Genomic DNA, 22,213 nt, shown 5'->3' with positions numbered 1-22,213 from the left:
GCCACACAATCTCTGATGCTTTTGTCCTGAGGCCCCAGTGTGTGCTGCAGTCAGAGCTGACCAAAAGCCTTGTTGCGTGGAACTGCTGCAGTGTCTGCTTCCAAGTCACAGACCTTGACGTCAAGGTCATCACTCAGTGGGCCAGCTCAGTACTAGGTTCTGCGCATGGAAAGATCAAGAGAGAGGATTCTGGTGTCCCTAGGGTGCTCTCTCAAGCGTTGACACAGCAGCTTCTCTCCTGCATGTGGGAAAACTTAATGAGGTTCAAGATTGCTCTCCGAAGGCCCTGGCCCAGACACCCCCACTGTGATATGTGGGTGCCATCCCATACCAACTCAGCTCATGCAGTCTTCAGTTGCTTTGTTTTGTCCTGTGTGTGTTTGTGTGTGTGTGTATGCACTTGTCACAGTGAGCATACAGAGGTCAAAGGACAGCATCAGGTGTCAGTTCTCACTTTCTCCCTTGCTTGAGGCAAGGTCTCTCTTGTTCACTGTTTTGTATGCCAGGCGAACTGACCCTTGAACTTCTAGGGGTTCCCCTGCCTCCACCTCTCATCTTGCCAGAAGAGCTCTGGAACTACAGATGTGTGTCTGCCTTTCACATGTGTTGCAGGAATCCAAACTCGGGCGCTCCCATTTGCACAGCAATGGTTTTACCCCCCTGAGCCATCTCCTTAGCCACATGTTAGCTTTGATAACAGCTTTGTTAAGATAGAACCGCCTATCATGAAACCCACCTAGCCCAGCGAGCCAAGCCAATGGCTTTAGTGTGGCCACAGGTCTGGACAGCTCCCGCCACAATCAGGACGATTCCATCACCTCACAGAAAGCACTAGGCCCATTTGCAGTCATCTCTGCTCTGCTTTCTCCCCTGGTCTGGCCACCACTAATTTTCTTTCTGTCTCCGTGGATTTGTCCATTCTGGACATCCAATGCAGAAGGGACCATACCCTCTGTAGCCTTTGACAGGGCGTGTGGCCTTAATGCAGTTGTTATTCCTCCTCTCTTGCCCCTTGCTGATCATCATCACGTTTTTCACATGGTCTCTCTCTCTCTCTCTCTCTCTCTCTCTCTTATTTTAATGTACCTTCTTCTTTTCTCTAAGTTCTTCAAAGTAGAGGAAAAGTTTCTTCTTTCTTCATAAAATGCTTGTCAGATGTCTCTTTTATGTCAGACACTCTGGTTAGTTTTGGTGTGATGCCAAACAGGTGACAAAACGGCCATAATCAGAGGACAAAACCTTTGCACCAAAGTGTGAAGGAGAAGCAGCCAGCAACAAGAAGAGATGGGCTGGACAGAGCCGGAGTGATAGCTCCGTCTAAAGTGCGTGCCTCGCAAGCATGAGAACTTACACTTGATCTCAAGATGGCAGGAGATGGGGGGTGGTGTTGCTGGCTAGGCATGGTGAAATGTGTGTGTGCAAGCCCATGCACAAAACATACGCAGGCACACACCTATGCACACACAAGATAGGCTGGACATCTGGGCACAACGCTGGCTGAGGAACTGAGGTCGAGAGAGTCTGCAAGGAACTGAGGTGGATGCTGTGCTGTGAGGTGGATGGCCCAAAGGGAGATCAGCAGGAACAAGTCACACGTGTCGTTGGCAACAGTGGTGCGTTCTAAGCCACACTCCATCTATGCAACCTTGGCTGACAGGTGAGGAACAGACAGATGGGGACAAGGAACTGGCAGCTAGTTAAGGCAGCACAGAAGACCCGCACAAGGAAGGACGCACTAATGCCGCCGTCTCCAGCAGAGCCCTAGGTTGTAAACATGGGCTGGCCTTAGGGTGCATGAGGATGCTTGCTGTTGGGTTCAGTGCTTGTGTACATGTTGGCTGAAATGACAGCAGCAGAGCTGAGGTTGGTTTAGAACAGGTTACATCTGAAGTGCCCATGAGCATCCTGGGTGGAAAGACTGCCTATTGGTTTGTGTGTGGAGGAGCCTGGAGCTTACAGGCCAGACAGGAGTGGAGGTGTGGAACTGAGACACAGCCACCAGCAGGTGCTGTAAGAACCCAGGGCTTCCTGCATCATAGACACCTCCACCAGCCGAGAGACGCCCTGCTTAGATCACAAAAGCCCTGGAAGTGGTATGCGTATAAAAGTGTGTGAGTGGATGAGCTCTTTCTGGGAGACAGATTCTGAGGTGGAGAAACGAACACTGAGACCTGCTCCCTCTAGACACAGAGGGGGACATGCCCACGGATGTCCAGAAGGGATAGGGAGAAAGAGAGGTGCCACCAGACCCTGATGCCTCACTAAAAGCACTCCCCGCTTGATCCCAACCCACAAGTCATGGGAGTGAGCAAGATGCAGATTCCTGCACAAAATAGATCAATAAATCTAAAGTTAAGGTGGAGCAGGGGGACGTGTGAGGGGCAGAGGGAAGGGAGGGAGAGGCAGGGCGGGGTCTGTCTGTACAGCTCCCATCACTCTGCACTGAGGCCCGCAAGCCCTAGTTGCAGCCGAGCAGCCTGGTGGGGAAAGGGTCCAGCTTTGCCCTTCGATTCAGCCATAAATTAGGAGGCCCTGGGGGGAAAACGTGCTCTGGACAGATTAGAAAGTTGAGCATCAGATCAACCGGGACGCGGGAGTTCGTGCTTCGCCCAGGATGATTTTTCTTCCCGTTTTAGTGCTTGGTCTTTATCAGAGCTGACGGGCCTGCACTGTTCTTACCTTGGGAAATTATAAATGAGGAGGCATCCCCAGAACTTATTTATCTTTGAGAGCATGAATCTCTCCTTCTTCAGGCTCGACTTGCCCATTCATTATTACGCAAGGTAAATTATTACATCTGAGAGATGAATCGCGCCCTCTGGTGATGCACACCATTTATTTTTTCACAGGTAGGGGCTATATTTTAATGCGTGGAGCAATTCGAGAATTGCCCGCACTGAGCGGGTTCAGAGTACTTAGAAGTCACCTACGCCGGTGGCCTCTGTGTTCCTGGTCACTCTAATTCCTGTTGTCATTCCAGGATATCAATGGGAAGCCATTAGTGCCCGATATAGTAGTCTAATCCGTATTTCCATGCACCGTTGCTTGTGGGGTTCAGTGTTATATCTGAAAACTCACATCACTCCAAATATTTTGAAACACTAATTCCCTGTAAATAATTTCATTTCCTATTTCCTTACTTTTAATATGGTTGTATGAAAAAGAAATGGTGGCTGGGATTGAAGCTACTGAGTTAAATCGTCACCCGTTTTAAGAATTTTATCAGAGGAAAGGAATTTGGGCTAGGGCTCGTGCTAATTAAAGTCAGGGGGCGGAATTAAAGTCAGGGGGCGGTCAGGAAGGAGGGCCTGGCGCCCTGCTGTTGGCTTGTCTCTGATCCTTGGCTGTGAGGGAAGGTCTAGTTACTTACTGTCTGGTCTTCATTTTACTCTTTGGGGGAATTTTAATAAATGGCACATGCCCTGGCTATGGCTCCATTACTTCTTTGATCTAATGATGAAATAATAAATTGTGGCAACCATAGAAATTTTTGAAAAGCATCTACTAACTGAAATCAGCACGCTCTAAATTCTTGACGGGAAATTCCTCGTCATTTCCTACTTCCTCCTACTTTATTGTTCTTAACATCTCCAGGAATAGATAGACAACAGGTTGCTTTCTGCTGTGGTGATGAAATACTTTCTGATAAGCAGCCCAATGGGGATGGGACTTGTTTCAGCTGTCAGTTCCAGGTCAGAGTCCGTCACGGTGGGGGAAGTCACGGAGACGGGAGTGCGAGGCAGTGCACCTGCAGTAAAGAAGCAGAGGGTGATGGCTGAATGCTTGCTAGTGCTCAGCTCGCTGCCCCCATCTTTACAGTCCAGGGCCCACTTGCTTAGGGAATGCTCCCACCCACAGTGGGCAGACCTTCCTTCCTCAAACTGAGATGGAATTTTCCAGAGACATTCCCAGATGACCATCTTCCTGATGAGTGATGGCTATTCTTGGTGGTCAACTTGACTATATCTGGAATTAAATAAAACACCTGTAAAGACTTTTCCCCCCTCTTAACTAAGTCATTTGAACTGTGAAGGTCCACTTCTAATCTAGATCTTTTGGCTTGGGAAGATACAATTTAATGCATGCCTTGAAGTGAGAAGAGGCACTTTTACCTGAGCCACACCTTCTGCTGGCAGCCTACGTAAAGGCCATGGAAGCAGGAAGCCTTTTCTCTCTCGCCTGCTTACTCTTGCTTTGGCAAGTCCACTCCTTCGCTGACTTCTTTGGGATTCCAGAATATACTGAAGACCAGCCTCATGGATTGAACAGCTACAGGATTCTTGGACCTTCCATTCGTAGGCAGCCATTATTGGATTAGCTGGACCACAGCCTATAAGCAATTCTAAGAAATCTCCTTTACACGTATGATATATATATATTCATTCATTCTATATGTTCTGTTCCTCTAGAGAACCTGCCTAGTGCTAACCACTATACAGGTAAAATTTGAAAATAAGTACATAGTAGAAGCTATGACTGTGAAGTTGGAGGTCATGTCCTTTGGTGGTATGCACCATATATGTGTTTATATTTTACAGTCAAGGTCTACCACTTAATGCAGAAGTTCGTATCTCGAGTCTGACATGCAATAGTCATGAGGCTTGGGTAAGCCACTCGTGTTCCCTATTGCTCCCTCCTCCTCTGTAAAGCTGTTTGAGCTGCCTGCCTGCCTCAGCACTGGGGGGTTATGTGTGGAAGCACATGTACCTGTAGGGGGCCCAGACTAGTGCCCGCCCATAGGTAGGCTGCCCTCATGGTTTCAGAAGTCCTCCCAGTGGCCCTCCACTCACTTCCCACAATTGTACTTTCTGCAAAGAACGGTTGTCCAAAAATGCTAACTAGAAGATTCTAGAAAAAAAAAAAAGCAATCCCAAGTTTCAAATCACGTGCCTCTGGGTAGTGTGGTGAAGTCTCATTCACCCTCCCAAGGACACGGATTTTCCTCTGTCTGATACCTCTGTGCTGCTCTCTAACTTGCCTAGGAGTCACGCCACGGCCACCTCTGTTACCACTTTGACTGATACAGTGTCACGCCACGCCACCTCTGTTAACCACTTTGACTGATACAGTACCACAGACTTGGGCTGAAGTTGTCCCTTCTTGCACACAGTAATGACCACGGCACTAGGGAAAGTGATACAAAGGGGGTGTGAAGTCATAAAGCATGCAACCCAGCCAGTTGACACAGCACTGAGTGGCAGTGGGGAAACCGTGGCGACTCACATGGGACTTGGAACCATCTGGGCCATCCGGCACCCACTGCAGATCTTGGGGTGCACTACCTGTGATAAGGAGGGGGACTTCTGTATTACTTCTCACTTTGGTGTTTCAAACATGGGAAATACACAATGGTTTCTTTATTCTCTTGGTGTTAGTTCAAAGATAGATTGTAAGGCAAACCTATATTTGTGTGTATCAGATTACTTGCATACCATCTGGAGGCAAGAAAATTATATCCTTAATCTTTGCTGTGGACACAAGGATAAATCTTGGAAGGCAATAGTTAAGACGGGGCTGAGGAAGCTGTGGGTGAGACCGGCGCTATGCCTTCTGCGCTGTACAGGCTTTATATGTGGCATAGGCACACGGTGGGCAGGATGTTACCTCTACCTGCAGAAAGTTTGTAGCATCATTGTAGAATTAGGAATGAGGGGATGACCCCAGCTCCCTTCCCTGACTTACATGCTAGTCCCCCAAAGTAGCAAACCTAGCCCTGTGGCCATCTTTCCTAGATTCCATTTGTGCATTTCTAGTCTAGCCAAGCAGTTATCTAGTTTTTAGTTAATTAGTGTGTGTGTGTGTGTGTGTGTGTGTTCATGTGTCTACATGCGCGTGTTAAGGCCAGAGGCATTTGCCACCTTCCTTATTAAATCACTTTACTTATTGACTGAATAATACCTTATTGAATCAAGGTATTTTCGTCAGCCTATAGATTGCTGACCCAGCCAGGTTGTAGACCAGCAAGTCCCATCTCTCCCTCTCCATTGCTGAGATCCAAGGATACGTCACCACACCCAGACGTCTCACACTCGGGCCTTCATGCTTGCAGAGCAAGCACTGTAGTGACTAAACCATCTCCCTAGCCATCAGTGCAATGTCCTCGGGCATCAGAGGGTCTTTCTTGCAATCCCACAAATAGAAATCTGACAAGGGCCATGGGAGAGAGTGCACCTCGTTCCTGGGCTGTAGTACAAAGGGCACCTTGTTCCCAGCTATAGGAGAGAGGTCACCTCGTTCCTGGCCTATAGAACAGAGGGCACCTGTTCCCAGGCTATAGAGAAAGGGCATCTTATTCTTGGTCTATAGTACAGAAGGCACCCCATTCCCAGGCTCCAGGACAGGAAAAGAGCAAGGGCAGGCTCTACAGCAAGGACAGATGTCAGACTTGTGTCCTGTAAGTGACGCTTAGGTGTGGGGGATTTAAACTGTAAGATGAGGTAATGGAACGTCTGTGTAGACGGATGTGTGTCAGACAGCCAGGACACAATATTTCATTTTGGTTTTGACGTGGGACAAATACCTGACTGGTTGATTCTTGTTTCCGTAGCTCCAGACCTATTGTTGAGGTAAAAGTCTGTGGCCCTTGCCCACATACCAAGTAACATTGTGACTCTGACTTTTAAAGTGAGATTTTTTTTTTAATGACAGGAAAGTACCCTGCGAAAAGGGTGGACAAGCTTGACCTTGAGGGTTTGTGCCCTACCACAATGAAAACAGTGAGAGAGATGCTGTTTGGCCTCAGCAGTTAGGAGAGCATGTGTAACATGTAACCCACACATTCCAGTTTTTCCCAGACTGTTCTTGCTTTGGATCTGAAAGTCCACTCGACCTCTGGGAAAACCAAGAAAGTTAGCCACCCTCCATTTTCACAGATCCTGTGGCATAAAACTCGCCCGATTTTATTTGCATCATTTTCTTACTAGTTTCAAAAGTATGGAAAACAGAGGGGGGGGGGGAGAGAGAGAAGGATATGAGATTAGCTAACTCCTCATAAATGCTGAGCAAAGCACAACTGTCCCATGAGCAGAATGGAGCTCGTTCCCCGAGCGCTTTTCTTAGCTGTGCCTTTCTGTTGCTGTCCTCTGAACTTGGCAGGTTTCCAGGGTGCACTTGACTCACAAACTGGGAACTTCAGCCTTAAACTTGTCCCTGACCCCCAACCTCTTACACCCCTCACACCCCTCACTTGCACACCACTTTGCCCTCTGGGTACATTTCAACGCCGGCGGAAACATGCCTAGTTCCTGTTGAAACTGGCTGGGGAGTATTTCCCAGCTTACCGCAGGGAGACATTTTTCTTTTCTTCTGAGCCAAATGGTTGGCAAAGCCACACATGCCTCAAGGAGGGTGTAAAGGCAGGGGAGCGGGAAGGCACCAGGGAGCGGCATTTCTGGAGGAGCGGTCTCTCACCACAGCATCCTCACAGGAAGCACCAGGCTATGACCCCCCTCAGCCCAGAGCAGCTCCAGAGTCAGTGACCTTGGTCCCCAGCAAGTGGGAAGAGAGTCCCTGATGTGCGGACTCTGATTGCTGATGCGGAGTCTCTCTTATGGGTTTCCCACAGACCTTCCTGTCATGCACAGGGTTTCCCACAGACCTTACCACCGTGCACAGGGGCTCGACAGGTAGCGGTGGGTGGTACGGTGGAACTTTGAAGTCTGCATGGCTTCTGACCTGGCATGGTGAATGCAGCTCCTGAATGCAGCTCCGACAGACGTAAAGCCTTCCTTCCATGTCTTCCTAATTCGGAGATGTTTCTGAGTTTAAGAGATAGCCCAGCATCCTCAGAGCAGAGGTGGCCCCGTGAGCAGCCGAGTGCAGACAACCTTTGTGACTTGGACTGGGTTCTGTTGACTAACTCAGGTGTCCTTGATTCTGTGTGAAAGTGGAGAAATTAATGAGGAGTACATTTGACATCTACCTCTAGCCTTCACATGTGCATGCACAGGCAAGCATATAACACCCACACGTGTGTATAATATGCATACAGCTACACACACACACACACACACACACACACACACAGTACAAACAACAAAGAAACTACACATCAATTAAAATGCACAATTCCTCCCCAGCCCCATAGCTCCTTCAGAGCACCAGGATGGACTTATTTGAGCCCCAGGCCTTGCTTTCACTCACCTCTGCATCCCTCATCTATGACAGAAAACACGGCATGTGTTAGAATTTAAGAGTATCTGTTGGTTTGATGAATGGAGCTTTGTGTCCTGCCTGGTAAGTCAATACATGTTTTTCTCTTGGTTTCTTTCTCTCTTTTATTATGAGGAGGAAGGACAAGACTTTAGCACAGCACAGCTAGCACTGGTGTTCTGCGGCCACTGTGGGACACAGAGGTTACTAGCTAAGGGATGGCTCTGTCCCCAGGGCTGGCACCATGGCACTGTCCAATCTGCCTCACCTCCCACTCTCCTCACCCCCAGAGTCTGGAGACAAAGAGCGGATTCATGTTTGAAATGTTCTTTTCATATTAATCTGTCCATTAAAGCACATTTGTTAGAATAAAAAGAAATCAATGAAAAAGCGCACACTTCAGCACTGGCAGTGGGCAGGCAGCTGGTTTATTCCTGCCTACTCAGGCCTTGCAGCGTGGAGGGCTGGGAGCCACGTCACATTCCCTCCTGTGTGTAGCCAGTGCAAGCCTCAGGCGGTTTTAGCTGGTGCAGTCACACAGCATTTTGTTGAACCTGGAATGAAAATGGGTTTTTAATTTAGTTATCCATGTAAGGACTTGTGTATTGTTTGTCTGGGTGCTTTTATAGTTTGATAAACTTTATGATGTGGCCTTGTTTTCTTTTTTTCTATCTTTTTTTCCCTACTAAGTGTTCCTAGAAGAAAAATAAATGATAAAAGAAATAAAATCCCCATGAATTATGACGTATATGGTTTCTTCTGCATAGCTCTGTACCTTGCAGCTTTATTCTGACCTGACTGCAGGTAATTATCATTTGAGAAATATGCACCCATGAAGTTTTTTTATAACTACATTATTATCAAAAACACATCTTTGTGTAAAGAAGACTGCGGTCTCCTGCTTATTCCATTATCACAATATCATTTATTTCTTTTTTATATGAGTAATTTGTGGAGGAATATTTAGGCCTATAATGACTTTTTAAATCTAGGGTTTTTTTTTTTTTTTTTTTTTTTTTTTGAAAAATTGGATCTAAATGAAAAACTATAAATAAGTAGCTGACTCACACGGGGAAGGGCAAAAGCAGGTCCCACTGAGAACGTGAGAATAGTAGATAGCACGCCCTGCTTCCACTTGGGGGCTTCATATAAATCAAAGACCTTGAAGGTTTAATTTTCCAGCAGCCTCTCATCTGTTTCTCCGAGCGCGGCTTTGTTCAGCAGAGGTATGAAGGTGTGCTACATTGAGTCTTTAACAATCAACATGCATAAAGGTGAATTGTCACTTGTGTGCTTGGCTTCTTATAAGCTAATTTACATCAGAAAATGCCTCTGTGGAATTAGGGCAATGTGATACGGAGTGTAAAGCATGCCACTTTCTTTCCGCTGCAGCTCTCACCGCTCAACTTTTGTCTCTCCCTCAACATCTCTGAACATCAGCACACATGTACCACGTGAAAGCACTGTCTCAGCCTGTAGCCTGGCCTGTGGTCTGTACCTACCTCAGCCCAGGAAGACTGTCAACACTAGAAGAAAGTTTCCTTCCCGATGTTCTGTAAGGTCAGGGCACAGCAGAAGGGCAAGGCAGCATACAGGAAGCAGGGAGAGAGCCGTTAAGCCAAACTGCCTGTTCATCAGGAGTGCTCTCTTTCTCTCTCTCTCTCTCTCTCTCTCTCTCTCTCTCTCTCTCTCTCTCTCTCTCTCCTCTCTCTCTCTCTCCTCCTCTCTCTCTCTCTCTCTCTCTCTCTCTGTCTCTGTCTCTCTCTCTCTCTCTCTCTCTCCCTCCCTCCCTCTCTCTCTCTCTCTCCCTCCCTCCCTCCTTTGCCCGACTCTCTTTCTCCATAATACAGCATTACTCTGCCCACTGCAGCAGAGCCCTGAGGACCTAGAAGCTTCACCTTTTTGTCACAGGACAGATATATCTTCTAGCGTGAGATTTAGAGGAGACTATGCAACTTTGGTTCCTACGAGCCCTCTGAACTGACTCCGCCTGGCAAAATCAAATGACTTCTTCAACCCAGCTACTCTTCGTTCGTGTCCCTGTTTCAGCTAATGTCACCAATGCTTTCCCAGTCACAAGATTTTTTTTAAAAAAATCAATTGTCTCTTCTTCAGCTTCAACATTAACCGTCAATTCTATATACTCTCCTCCTGGCAAGAGACAGAGGGCCTTACCTAGGAAGTGTTCGTCAGGGCATGGAATGTACAGAATAAGAAAGCATTACAAGGCAGATGCCTGCACAGCCGTCTCCCCTCTACCCCTGAACAGCCAGCCCGCCTGGCCTTGCACATCCTTGTCCAGTCTCGTTCCTGTCAGGAGGAGTCCAGCTTTGGGTGCTACGTTTTTCACTTTTTTGACGCTGGTGCCTTTTGTTTCTTCTTCTTCTTTTTATTAACAACCCAAACCAAATATGCTTGCCAAAGTCTTACTTCTTTTAAAAAGTTTTCTCTGCACTGTGCAATGCGTGCGTGCTGCGGCACACAAGTGGAGATCAGAAGACAGCTCGCGGAAGAAGTCGGTTCTCCGCTTCCACCACGTGGGCCTCGGCAATTAAACTCAATAAGGCTTGGCAGCAAGCACCTTTACCCGCTGAACCCTGTTGCTGGCCCCACGTTCAGAGGCTCATCTTCATTGTTGTTTGTCTCCATATCCGTTGCTTTTCTCACTGCTGTGACTAATGACCCTAGGCCCAACCCCTCCACCCAGGCTGTGTCTCCTTGACACAGCCTCCCTAAACAGCGCCCCCACCTGGACACAAGCGTTCAAACATGGGAGCCCACAAGGAAATCTCACATTTCTAACAGGACAGCTACTCCATTTAGTCCGTATTTATTGCAGTTTGCGGGTTTTTTTTTTTTTTTCTGTTGTGTGTCTATGCCACAGTGCTTCTGTTTCGTGTCCTGATGAACTTTAATCTTGTCTGCAGCTTTGGCTCTAGTGACAGCCCCGCTGTGGGTTTCCGCCGATACTATCCTGATGCATGGAGTCATTGGGTCATTGGGTTGCAGTGTGTGTCTGTTTTCAACTGAACTAGATAGTCAAAGAGACTCAGCCATTTTACACTCCCACCACTCCCATCGGCTCTACTCTTCAACCTGCTAAATCTTCTTCCTTGTACCGGGACTTTATATTTTAACTCCCCTTCCCCTCTCCCCGCCCCCCAGCCACAGCTGATCCACCCTGACACTCCCACAGACTCCTCACTTTGCATTTAGTTAAAGCTCATCAGGAGGCACAGAGCAGAGCTGGGCCAGCTTCTCCCAGGGTGCTTCGAAAGGCTGCCGCTTTTCTTTTCTCTTTCTCCCTTGTCCCATGTTTATGTGGTGTGTGTGTGTGTGTGTGTGTGTGTGTGTGTGTGTGTGTGTGTGTGTACATGCATGTCGGGGGTTGCCTATGTGCTTGTTTTGCATTTGTGTGGAGGCCAGAGGTTAGCATCCGCTGTCTTCCTCAATCCCTCTAACATTGTAGTGATTGAGGCAAGGTCTCTCATTTGAAGCCAGAGTTGCTGATTTAGCTAGGCTAGTTAGCCAGCTTGTCACAGAGAAGCCCTGCCTCTTACTTCCTGAGCACTGGGTTATAGGTGGCTGCCATGCCTGTCCTGCACTTAACATCATTCTGGGGATCAGAATGCTTGTACCCTCCGTGTGTGTGTGTGTGTGTGTGTGTACGCGCGAGCGCGTGCACGCCACATGCAGACTGGAGGCTGTGGAGACCACAAGAGAGCTTCCCCCTTCACTGCCCACATCATGTATCCACACATGAGTGTGGAGGTCAGAGGTCAACCTTGAATGTCATTTCTCAGGAACCATCCACCTTTTTGTCCCATTGTGACAGGGTCTCACTGGCCTAGGTTTGATGATTTAATTTGGCCGGCTGATGAGTCCTAGGGAGTGCCTCCCCAAAATTGGGGTTATACACACCCACATCGCCACACCCAGCTTTTTATATAGCTTCTGGGACTCAACCTTGGGCTCGTGCAACAAGTACTTTATTTACTGAGCCATCTCCCAGGCGGGCAGCTGCTTTTCTAAGTGGCTGGGCACTTCTTGTCTCCCCGTCCTTACTGCTCAGCCCTCTCTCCCTCCTGTGATACCTTCCTAGCTCGCTTATTCAAGTGTTTTATTTTTAAACCACTCGCATTTTTGAAACCTACCTTGTGGCTTCCCATTATTGATTGGTTGGTCCTCATCTGTCTGTCTTGCTTGTCCTGTCCCTGGTCCAACAGATTTGGAACTTGAAAGAAATCCTGTCTGGAACCGTATTGTGGACCTTCTGGCTTAATTGTCAGCCTTGGGGAAACGTGTTACAGTCATATTTCCAGCTGAAGGGAAAAGCCTGTGGGCCACTTTGGAGCCAAGCACAGCCTTCTTCTAGCAATAGCTGTTGTCCAATTAGAGATGACGGAAATTCACCCATTAACTGGCCATTGGCTACTCAGAATCTTTTTTTTTTTTTTTTAACTCCACATGGTCTGACGTTACAGGACTGCTAAGGAGACACCAGAAGCCAGTACTGACTTACCTTACTGCTCTATGAGGCCTGTACCTACTGGGTGATTGATAACAGTCCCTGGTCGCATCTGTCAGGTGAACTAACACCTTCTAATTAGCCTCGAATATCCCTTTGCTGCTGGCTTGTAAAATAACACAATGGGGTTAGTCTTCTGGTGGGGTTCACAAGGATGTTCTCCTGAAGGTCAGGCTGGTCCCCTCTTACTGTTTCCTGTGTCCATTCTTGTATTTCTCTTTGCAGAAGTCTCCACAACTATAACATAGTGGGTCACTGTGTAGCCAGTGGCCTGGGGCCTCTTTCTCCTGCTCCTGCTCTCTGAGGACCAGCGCCTGGCCTATTCCCTCATCACAGGTCCACAGGTGGACTTGTGTGTGGTCCCTGCTCACTGAGTGTTGCTGGCAGGAAGAGGAAACACCAAGCAGTACCCTGGCCCATCCTGCTTCTGACATTCACTTCCAGGTCAGCGGTCGGCTCCCAGCCTCAGTTAGAAACGTGTCCCCGACCTACCGTGGTCTTCCCGCGGTCTCTCTGTTCCCCAACGGCGTGCAACGAATGCAAGCTCTTACCTATGGGCTAAGAAATCCTAGTTATCCCTTTCACATTCGCTCTAAGGAAGGCCTGGAGGTAACTTAGCTCTCTCTTCAGAGCGAACAACATCTGTCTCCCTCAGTGCATCGAAGCCCTTTTCCCCATGAACGCACGTGGAAACATTCCTGGCCTCTCTTCCTCCCTGTTCATGTCATAAAATACATCTGTATGCTCGCACGGTATCTACAAATCACCCTCAAGACAGCTAATGGAGACACAGAAGTCAAGCTAATATTACTTAAACGTACCTTTCCCCAGGCGATCAGCTAATCAAACCCTTTTACTGTTGCTATTGTTGTTATGCAGAAAAACATAATCCTGGAGGAGGCAGCCTTTTGAGAAAAAAACAAAAACAAAAACAAAAACAAAAAAACCCTAGGCATTCTGAGCAGCAAATGAAATCTATAACACCACTGGGAAATACCAAAGCAATGGTTATAGGGCTTTTCCCCTTTTGGCTCAGTTAAGTGTATGTAGGGTTGGGAAGGGTTTTGTGTAGAAGAATATTAATTCAAAACATGGTAGTTCTGGCAAGAGATCACATCCAAAGACCTTCTAGGTCTGTGTGATCCAGCTATAACACAAACATGCCTTTAATCCAGGAGACAGAGGCAAACAGATCTGAGTTCAAGGCCAGCCTGGAATAGAGCAAGTATCAGGTAAAGAAAAGCTTAGGTCCAGGCGTGGTGGTGATGCAGGCCTTTCATCCCAAATGAAGATAAAATTAGTCTGTAGAAGGAAGCGCCCATGCTTGAAAGTGATGTCTAATTGAATGACAGGAAAGGTGACGAATCAGAGAAAATATTACAGAATGGGATACGCCCAACTCTCACAAGACAAGAGTGGAAAGGGAAGCTACTTAAGAGGCAGTTTTTCAGAGAGAGGAGATAGGTTTTACGAGGACAGGGATAGAAGGATGGATTGCAGAGATAGAACTCAGGTGAAGATGGAACGAGCCAGAAAATGAGAAGAAGCCAGAAGATTAGAGCAGAGTGCTGAGCTACTTTGAGGCCAAGCAGAACAATTCAGGGCCGAGACAGAAGCCAGATTGAGTAAATCAGCTGCGAGAGGAGTTTGAGGCAGAACAGCTGAGCTGAACCAGCCAGCCCAGAGCTCAGAAAGAACAAGGGTGAGCTTATTAAGTAAACCTCAGAGGCTGAAAATACTCTAGGCCTAGATTAGAATGTACAGAGGCTAGAAGCTTCCAGGACTAGGCCTAGGTTAGCAGACAGAGGCGGTAAGCCTCCCAGACAGTTGAGCCAGGAGAACAAAATTACTTTTACGGTTTTGTTTTTTTTGTTTGCTGTGGGATTCCACTGAGCAGACTTCCCTGTTACATGGATGGATGTGTGACCACTCAGAGCAGAGGCAGAAAGAAGTTGCTTTGGGGTCAGGCTGGCTCCATGCTTCAGGGTACAGGCCATGCTGAAATCTTCAAGGGTTTTCCTGGCCTGGGGAGCTAGCGCAGTGAGGAAGTGCTTGTGCCTGCGCCCTAGCATGAAGACTTGAACTGGCGTCTCTGCGCCCACATAAAAAGCCAGGTATGCTAGCATGTTTTTATAATCATAGCAACAAAGATGGGGAGACAGGAGGGACCCCAGGGCTTGCTTCCAGTCGATCCTAATACAAACAAGATACAGGCCAGTGGGAGGACATGTCTTAAACAGTAAGATAAAGATAGTTCCTGAGAAAGGATGCTCAAAGTTGACCTCTGGCCTCCATGTGTGTGCATGCATATATTCCCGGCAACTTGTCACCTTGTGATGAACTGTGAGCCACGGAGCCTGAAGGATCACGGGACAAGGGCAGGAAGCCTATATGGAGGGACTACATAGGGTCATCGTTGGAGCAGCTCCCACAGCAAGGCTGTTCCCTTAGTGCTGGTCATCCGGTGTATCCACCTTGAGGTCACTATGTCAGAGTAGGTCGTTCATCCATAATCCCCAGGCTTGGCATGCCAACCCGTGCCCTGGCTGTCTAAAAGCAGGCCAATGTGAACATCTAAATCAACGTTATTCTAATGGGGGTGGGGATAAAGAGACATCAATAGGCCGTAAAGAAGGAAGATGAACGAAGCCCAGAGCCTCAGTCCGTCCAGGAGAGCTCTCACCCATAAGCTCCTTGACAGAGGAGACAAGGGGGAGAGTGAGCAGAGAAGAGGGCGTGAGGTGTGCGAGAGACACTTGTGAGGACCTCCTGCTGTCTGATTCTCAAGTGGGCGCTCAGCTCCTGTAACAAACACTCTTGTAGGTGTGTCTTTTAGAGTTCTTTCCAAGGATCCCAAAGAACCCCTCTTTCCTGTCTCTCATTTCTCTACCTGTGAGGCAGCTCTTACTGATAATAAATAAATACTGAAAATTCTTGCTTGTGTGCTCCTCTGTGCGCACACACACGCACACGTGCACACGTCCACGTAGAGGCCGGAAGCTGACATTGTGCACGCCTTCCTCAGTCATTCCCCATTTTTCAGTGACTTATTCTCCATTTTTTAATTGTGTGGATAACTGTGAAGATGGTGATCTGTGCATGCGCAATTGAGTGTCCAAACTAAGCCCAGGGTCTTGGGTGCCCTAGAGCTAGAGTTGCAGCTAATTGTGAGCCAATGTGGGTGCTGGAACTGATCTCTGGTCCTCTGTAGGAACAGTGTGCACTCTCAGGTGCTGAGCCATCGCTCTAGAACTCTCCACCTTTTTTTTTTTTTTTTTTTTTTTTTGACAGGGTCTCTCACTGAACCTGGACCTCACTGATTCGGTTAGGCTGCCTGGTCAGAGCCATCTAACATAAAGACTAGTGCATGGGTCCTCCTGCCTCTGCCCCCAAGCACTGGCGTTACATGCACACTTGTCCCTGCTCACACGGGTTCTGGGCAATCACACTCAGCCCTCATGATTGAACATAGAAGCTTTAGCAGCTAGCTGCGTCATTTCCTCATCCTTAACGTACTTTTTTCCCCCTCCTTTTGTAGTATCTGACCCATTTGCAAGGCAGTGGTTCCTAAATGTCATCAGGACACCAGGCTTTTCAGAAAATACATTCCAAAGGGAATTGATTCTTATCTGCAATACTCTCATCCTCCGGACAGGTTATTGACTGCATTTGATAGAATAGAAGTGTAAAACCAGAATAAAGCATCTCGGCAGCAAATCCCAAGGGGGAAGCGCAAGATCGTTGGCTGAGTAAAAAGATCCCGAGCTCGACGGTATCGATAGAGAGGAAAGGGAACATAAAAGCCCCAGCTTTCTAAAGGACTCTTTGCCCAGGAGTCACGTGGGTTTTGTTGACTGGCCCTTCCTTTCATTATGCTGTCTGCTCCTAGGGTTTTTTTTTCCCTCTCTCCCAGCTCCCATTAGAATGTGATATTGGTAATAACTGGTAATCAAATATTTATGTATGTTGGCTGGAGTGGGGAGGTGGTCCGTCAGTCAGTCTGCAAGCGTGAGGATCTGAGTTCAATTCCTTAGAGCCCGTTTTAAGAAGCCAGGCACGGTGGTATACACAGGGATTTTCAGTGTTGGGCAGTAGAGACAGGGAGGTCCCTGAGGCCTGCTGGTCAAGCCAGCTCAGCCTGTCTGATGCGGTTGAAGCTGGAGAGGACAGGTCTTGTGGATGGTGCCTGGAGAGGGATAACTAAGGTTGTCCTGTGTTTCTGTAGGTCTGTGTGAACGCATGCATGTACAAGCCTGTGCACACACAATATTTAAATATGTTTACACGGGAGTGCTGGCTTGCAGGCTTGGTTTGCAGTCATTGTGGGGGACTTTGGCGGAATCTAACTCCTTCGTTTCTGTCTTGTGTTATTTTGAAGCTCCCGCTATCCCGATGCATTAGCTAGCTTAATCTGATGGTGGAAATCCCCAGTGATCTTTTCTATCCCGTGGTGCTTCTGTTCCATTTGCTGTCCCTGCTGCCTCACACCGGTGATTACTAGCATCATCCTAACCTCGTTACACAGAAGAAGCACTTTACACCCCAGGGAAGAGGGCACATATGTTGGCCTCACTTGAGACTTGTAATCCAAGTTCTAAACACTGAGGTCAGTATGGATGAAATGATAGCAAACTAATTTTATAATAGAAACCGAACTAAGTGCTTTTAGAGCCTTAAAGTCATTTGGGAAATGGAGGCAAAAGCAGGAGTGGTAAGTTCTCTGGGGGAGCAGGGATTCCTGGGGTTTGAACTGAAGGACTCTCCAGGCTCATATTGAAAATGTGGACCAGAAGCTATATTCTCTAAAACCAAGGACGAAACAGCATTAGATGGTAGCAGTGACAGAGGTGTCCTGGAAATTAAGGTACATGATGTAACTTTTTAACCAAATGGGGCTGGAGGGCGTTTGGTAAAAGGGAGGTAGAGTGGGCTGACAGCGGTGAGGCAGTGGCAGGAAATGGGGAGGGGCGGGGCAAGAAAGGGCAGTAAAAGAGTTTCCGCAAGGGGAACTGAGCTTCTAGGGAGCAAAAGGAAAAAAAAGCGGGAGAAGAGAAGTTGACAGCACAGTGCTTCCTCTGAGGCTGGACTGGAGTCCCCGACGCAGTGGCAGATCTGTTGTGGAGTATCACTGGTGAGGGGTGCAGTGGAGTGGAAGCCCTCTGCCCAGGCATCCGCACACCCGAGACTTGATGCATCGAGTTTCCAGGCTCTGTCCTCTAGACAGGGACTGAGGCACTGATATGCCGATAAATGTCTAATGATTGGCACTTGGCAGGAAGTCATGATCTGCAGCTCCTGCCAATTTCCATGGCGTGAATGCTTATGCCACGGCAGATCTCAACTTGCCACCGCCGTGGCGTTAGTCTACTAGAAACCGGGGTCACAAAATTGGCTCTTGCAGACTAATACAGACTGTGTAAAAGTTATAATCAGGGTAATCCTGGAAGCTCAGGTAAAGGACATGACGGGATTGAGAGGAAATAGCAGGCATTTGATGTGCCCTCCTGGCCCTCTGGGCAGAGGGAACAGTCTTAATGATGTGTATATACCCAATAAAAGCAGGCCTGCTTCAGGCTTGGCTCGTAGCCTCCACTGTGGACTGGATGCTTGAGGCAGTGCCAGCTGGAGATCTGATGGAAATATGAAATCCTGACCTCCGTCCATGGCCCACTTCACCCACATTTCATTTATCATTCAATAGCAACTTTGTCTTTCAAATTGTTCTGTCCAAAAACCTGCTGTCATTCTGGGCAATACTATTTTTCACCCAATGGCAAAGAAAACCCTGCTGGCTCTTCCTTCAAAATGTGTTCATAGTCTAACCATTTAGTCTGTCATGTTGGACTAAGGGATGGCCATCCCCAGCCAGGATTATTACATCACCTTGTAGTCTGAACACAGCATCTTTGCTTCTATGTAATCTGCTCCCCCGCTTGGCCAAGGAGCCTCAGAGCACACGCTAGATTATGGTGCTTTCATATCAGAGTGGACCATTTCATTCAGAATAAAGCAAGCATGCGGGGGGGGGGTGCCCCACAAGACTTTGGGTCTTGGGTCCCACCACCCCTGCAGCCTCACCTTCACTGCTTTCTCCTGCACACATGAAGAATCCTTGTCATGTTTGGCCTCTTGCGTGAATGTTTCTTTGGTCTTGGAGAAGAAGCCTGGCAACTTGACCCTGATCATTCTTCAAGCCTTAGCGAAGTCCCTGAGCAAACATCGTGTGATTCCATTATATGAGGCGCCTCAAACTGGCAACTTCATAGAGAGAAAGTTGAAGAGGCATGGGGGCTGCTGCCTGTTGGGCGTAGAGTCTTCATGTGGGGCGATGAGACATTTCTGGTGCTGGGGATGTAGGCCAGTTGGGAGAGTGCTTGCCTAACATGCAGGAGACTGTACTATACAACCTTGGTGTGGTGGCAAGCAGTTGTGAGGCTAGAACCATGTGAACATGGTTGACGCTGTTCAATCACACATTCTCAACCACTAAATTGTAAACATTTAATGTGTGTAATTTCCCACAATGTTAAAAAAGAAACAGTTTAATGGAAAGATGGCCCAGGGGTTAGAGCAGTGAGAGTTTCATACACAGAATAAACAAAGGCTAAACTTTACACTTTATGTATAAAAAAAAAAAAATGGGAAAAATCAACACAAGTGTTCTCTAGACTCCAGTGTGAGCGCATAGGGGAACACAGTGGAGGGTGTGGTGCTGGAAACACAATCCACAACTGAAAACAGGCAGCGCGCTGATTTAGTCAAAACTGCAAGCTTCTCTGTGATGAGGATGAAGAGACAACTCGCAGACAACTGGGACACAGCATAACTTGTGAGCTTCCAAGGGTGTGTGTCTGGAATCTGTACAGAATTCCTAGAATTCAATAGTTAATAGCAACAACGTCAACAAAAATCCAATTAGCAAATTGGCAAAGAAGTGAATAGACACTTCGCCAAATAAGGTATGCAGATGGCAAGTAAACCTATGAAGATGTGTTCAGTACCGTCAACCATGAGCAAAACACTGGTCAAGCCACAGTGACAATCCAGCAGAACAGCGAAAATTTAATTTCTTAAAAAAAAAAAAATTGTAGCAGTATGCAATACTGTTGAGATGCAAAGCAATGGGACCACTCAAAAGCTATTGGTCAGTGTGTGTATTGGCACAACTATTCTGAAAAAGCTGTTTGCCACTTTTTTTCCAAAAATAAAATTTAGCAAACCGGCAAGCTCTCTTGGAGGATAAAGACACTTGCCACCATGCCTATTGACCTGAATTTAATCCCAGGAATCTCTGTGGTAGAAGGAGAGACTGAGTACTACAAGTTGTCCTCTGAATACACACACACACACACACACACACACCACATAATATATTATTAAAAGAAAACTAACCACACAGCTATCAGACTATCTGCTGTAGCCAGACTTTTGACTATTTTATTGGGGTTTTTTTTTTCCTACCTCCATATACCACTTCTATCTCTGCCAACCCCCAACACTAGGTAGGAAAGCAAGAAAGTTGGCAAGGAAAGGAAGCGTCGATATTGTTAGACCAGTTTCCTGCTGGTTGACAGCATGAGTTTCTTGGGGTGAGCTTGGTCAGGATGTCTCCAACCAGCAACCAGCAACCCAGCAATAACAGCAACAAACAACAACTGGCAGCAGCAGCAGCAGCAGCAGCAGCAGCAGGGGAATCAGACAGTGTTGCTTCTCTCCAGGCTCTCCCATTTATGTACCCTCCAAAGAGTCCCCAGAATTCCAGATGTAAAACTATCCTCAGCTGGCAAAATCATGTCCCTGCCAGAGCACGAGACAAATCATAGTCAGCTGCTGTGGACAATCTAAAGCAACCCCATATCCCACACCTGGCATTAAAACAAAACAAAACAAAAACCATACTCACATAGCATTTCCGTTACTAAATTAGAAACCAAAAATTCTCACTGGAAAATGACAGTCTCATCCTTGGCATTTCTCTGCGAGAAATGAAGACCCGGGTGCACGTAAAGGTATGCATACACATGCCAATAGCACCTTTACTCATAATAGCTGGATTCTGAAGGATTATTTGTAGTTACTGAAGCATTGACAACAACTCAGCGGTGAGGTGTGGTTCTGGGGATAGAGAGCTTTCCTGGCGTGCACAAAGCCCTGTGTTCCATCCCCAGCACAACACAGACAACCCGGCAAGACCGTCACACGCAGGACTGCCGGGGCTCTTTGTGCACGTGTTTCCTGTGCTTCTATTAGTTTTTGCCTAGAAATATAATTGCAGATTCACTGAAAATAAGCTTTATGCAAAAGCACCTGCTTTTCTGGCTGATTCCATCCACTCGCTCTGCAGCACTTAATGCATGCTAGCACATTGTGGCTTGCTTGTGATGTGTACTGTGTCTTCCATCACTAACAGCACGGACTTCCTCATTCAGTCTGTATCTCTCCCTTCTAGGACAGGGCCTGGGATATAGCATGTTCGTGGTAAGTGTTTGTCAATCCGATACATTGAACTCGTGGGCACAAGGTGCAGAAGGTAACTTCTTGGAGTGATGACTCTCACACACAGGTGTGCAAACAAGTGTGGGTGTTTGCACTTGGTGAACCCTGTTGGCCTGGCATCACTTTGTGTGCATGTCCTGGGGATCTGCCTGAGGTGTGGCCTGTATGATTAATTCAGTCCTATTTATTGCTGAGAAATGTGGTAGAGATGTGTCTTAGATTGCTTGTCCATGGAAGAAAAGCTGTTCCTTTTTTTTTTTTTTTTAATGAGATGGGGTCTCATGTAGCCCAGGCTAGCGTTGATCTCACCGTGTTGCTGAGGATGACTTTGAACTCGCAATCCTCCTGCCTCTAGCCCAGTATGAATGTCCATGCAGTGAGCACTGGACCAGATAAAAGCAGATTCTAAATGCCATCCAGCCAGTGGAAGCTACTCATAATTAGTGGCTATAAAACCTCTCCCTGTTAGAGCACCGAGGAAGACCGTGCACCTAAAACATACACATGGCTGGAGAGGTGTTTCAGTGGATAAGCAAGCCTGGGGACCAGAGGGTCAGATCCTCAGGACCCATGGACAGATGTGGGAGTCTCCCAGAATCCTGGAACTGAGGATGTAGAGACAGGAAATGCCCAGAGCCAGCTGCCCTGGTAGACTCAATGAACGTGGCAAATTCTGGATTCAGCTGAAAACCTTGATTCACTAGTAAAGTGAAGAGTAAGTGACACAGACAGATGATGTCAGTCTCTGGCCTGTATAAGCACACATGCATACACACCCACATACACCCACACCCACACCCTGACACCTGTGTACTTACACAAATATACATACATGCATACATACAAACATGCAAAATAAACCAACCATATTTATTTTGTTTATAGGAGATGTTAACCACTCATTACAGCTCTGTGAGGGACCAGGCAAGAGAGGAACTGCCATACCCATGTGACAGCTGAGTTCATCAAGGCTAGAGAAACAAGGCCCTGCCCCAGGGCTTACTGCACGCCATGGCCAAAATACAAACTTCATCTCTT

The 22,213-nt window shown here is 47.4% G+C and overlaps 1 protein-coding gene across 1 annotated transcript in view; it reads left to right on the top strand.

Moving 5' to 3' along the window:
* Sdk1 (sidekick cell adhesion molecule 1) overlaps positions 1-22,213 on the top strand; it is a 952,579-nt gene that overhangs the window by 380,623 nt on the left and 549,743 nt on the right. The gene's annotated exons all lie outside the window — the stretch shown is intronic.

Source organism: Acomys russatus, chromosome 19 (assembly GCF_903995435.1).
Source record: "Acomys russatus chromosome 19, mAcoRus1.1, whole genome shotgun sequence".
Lineage (NCBI taxonomy): Eukaryota > Metazoa > Chordata > Mammalia > Rodentia > Muridae > Acomys > Acomys russatus.
Note: the sequence above shows the minus strand (reverse complement) of the source record. Positions and strands in the feature narration are given on the sequence as shown.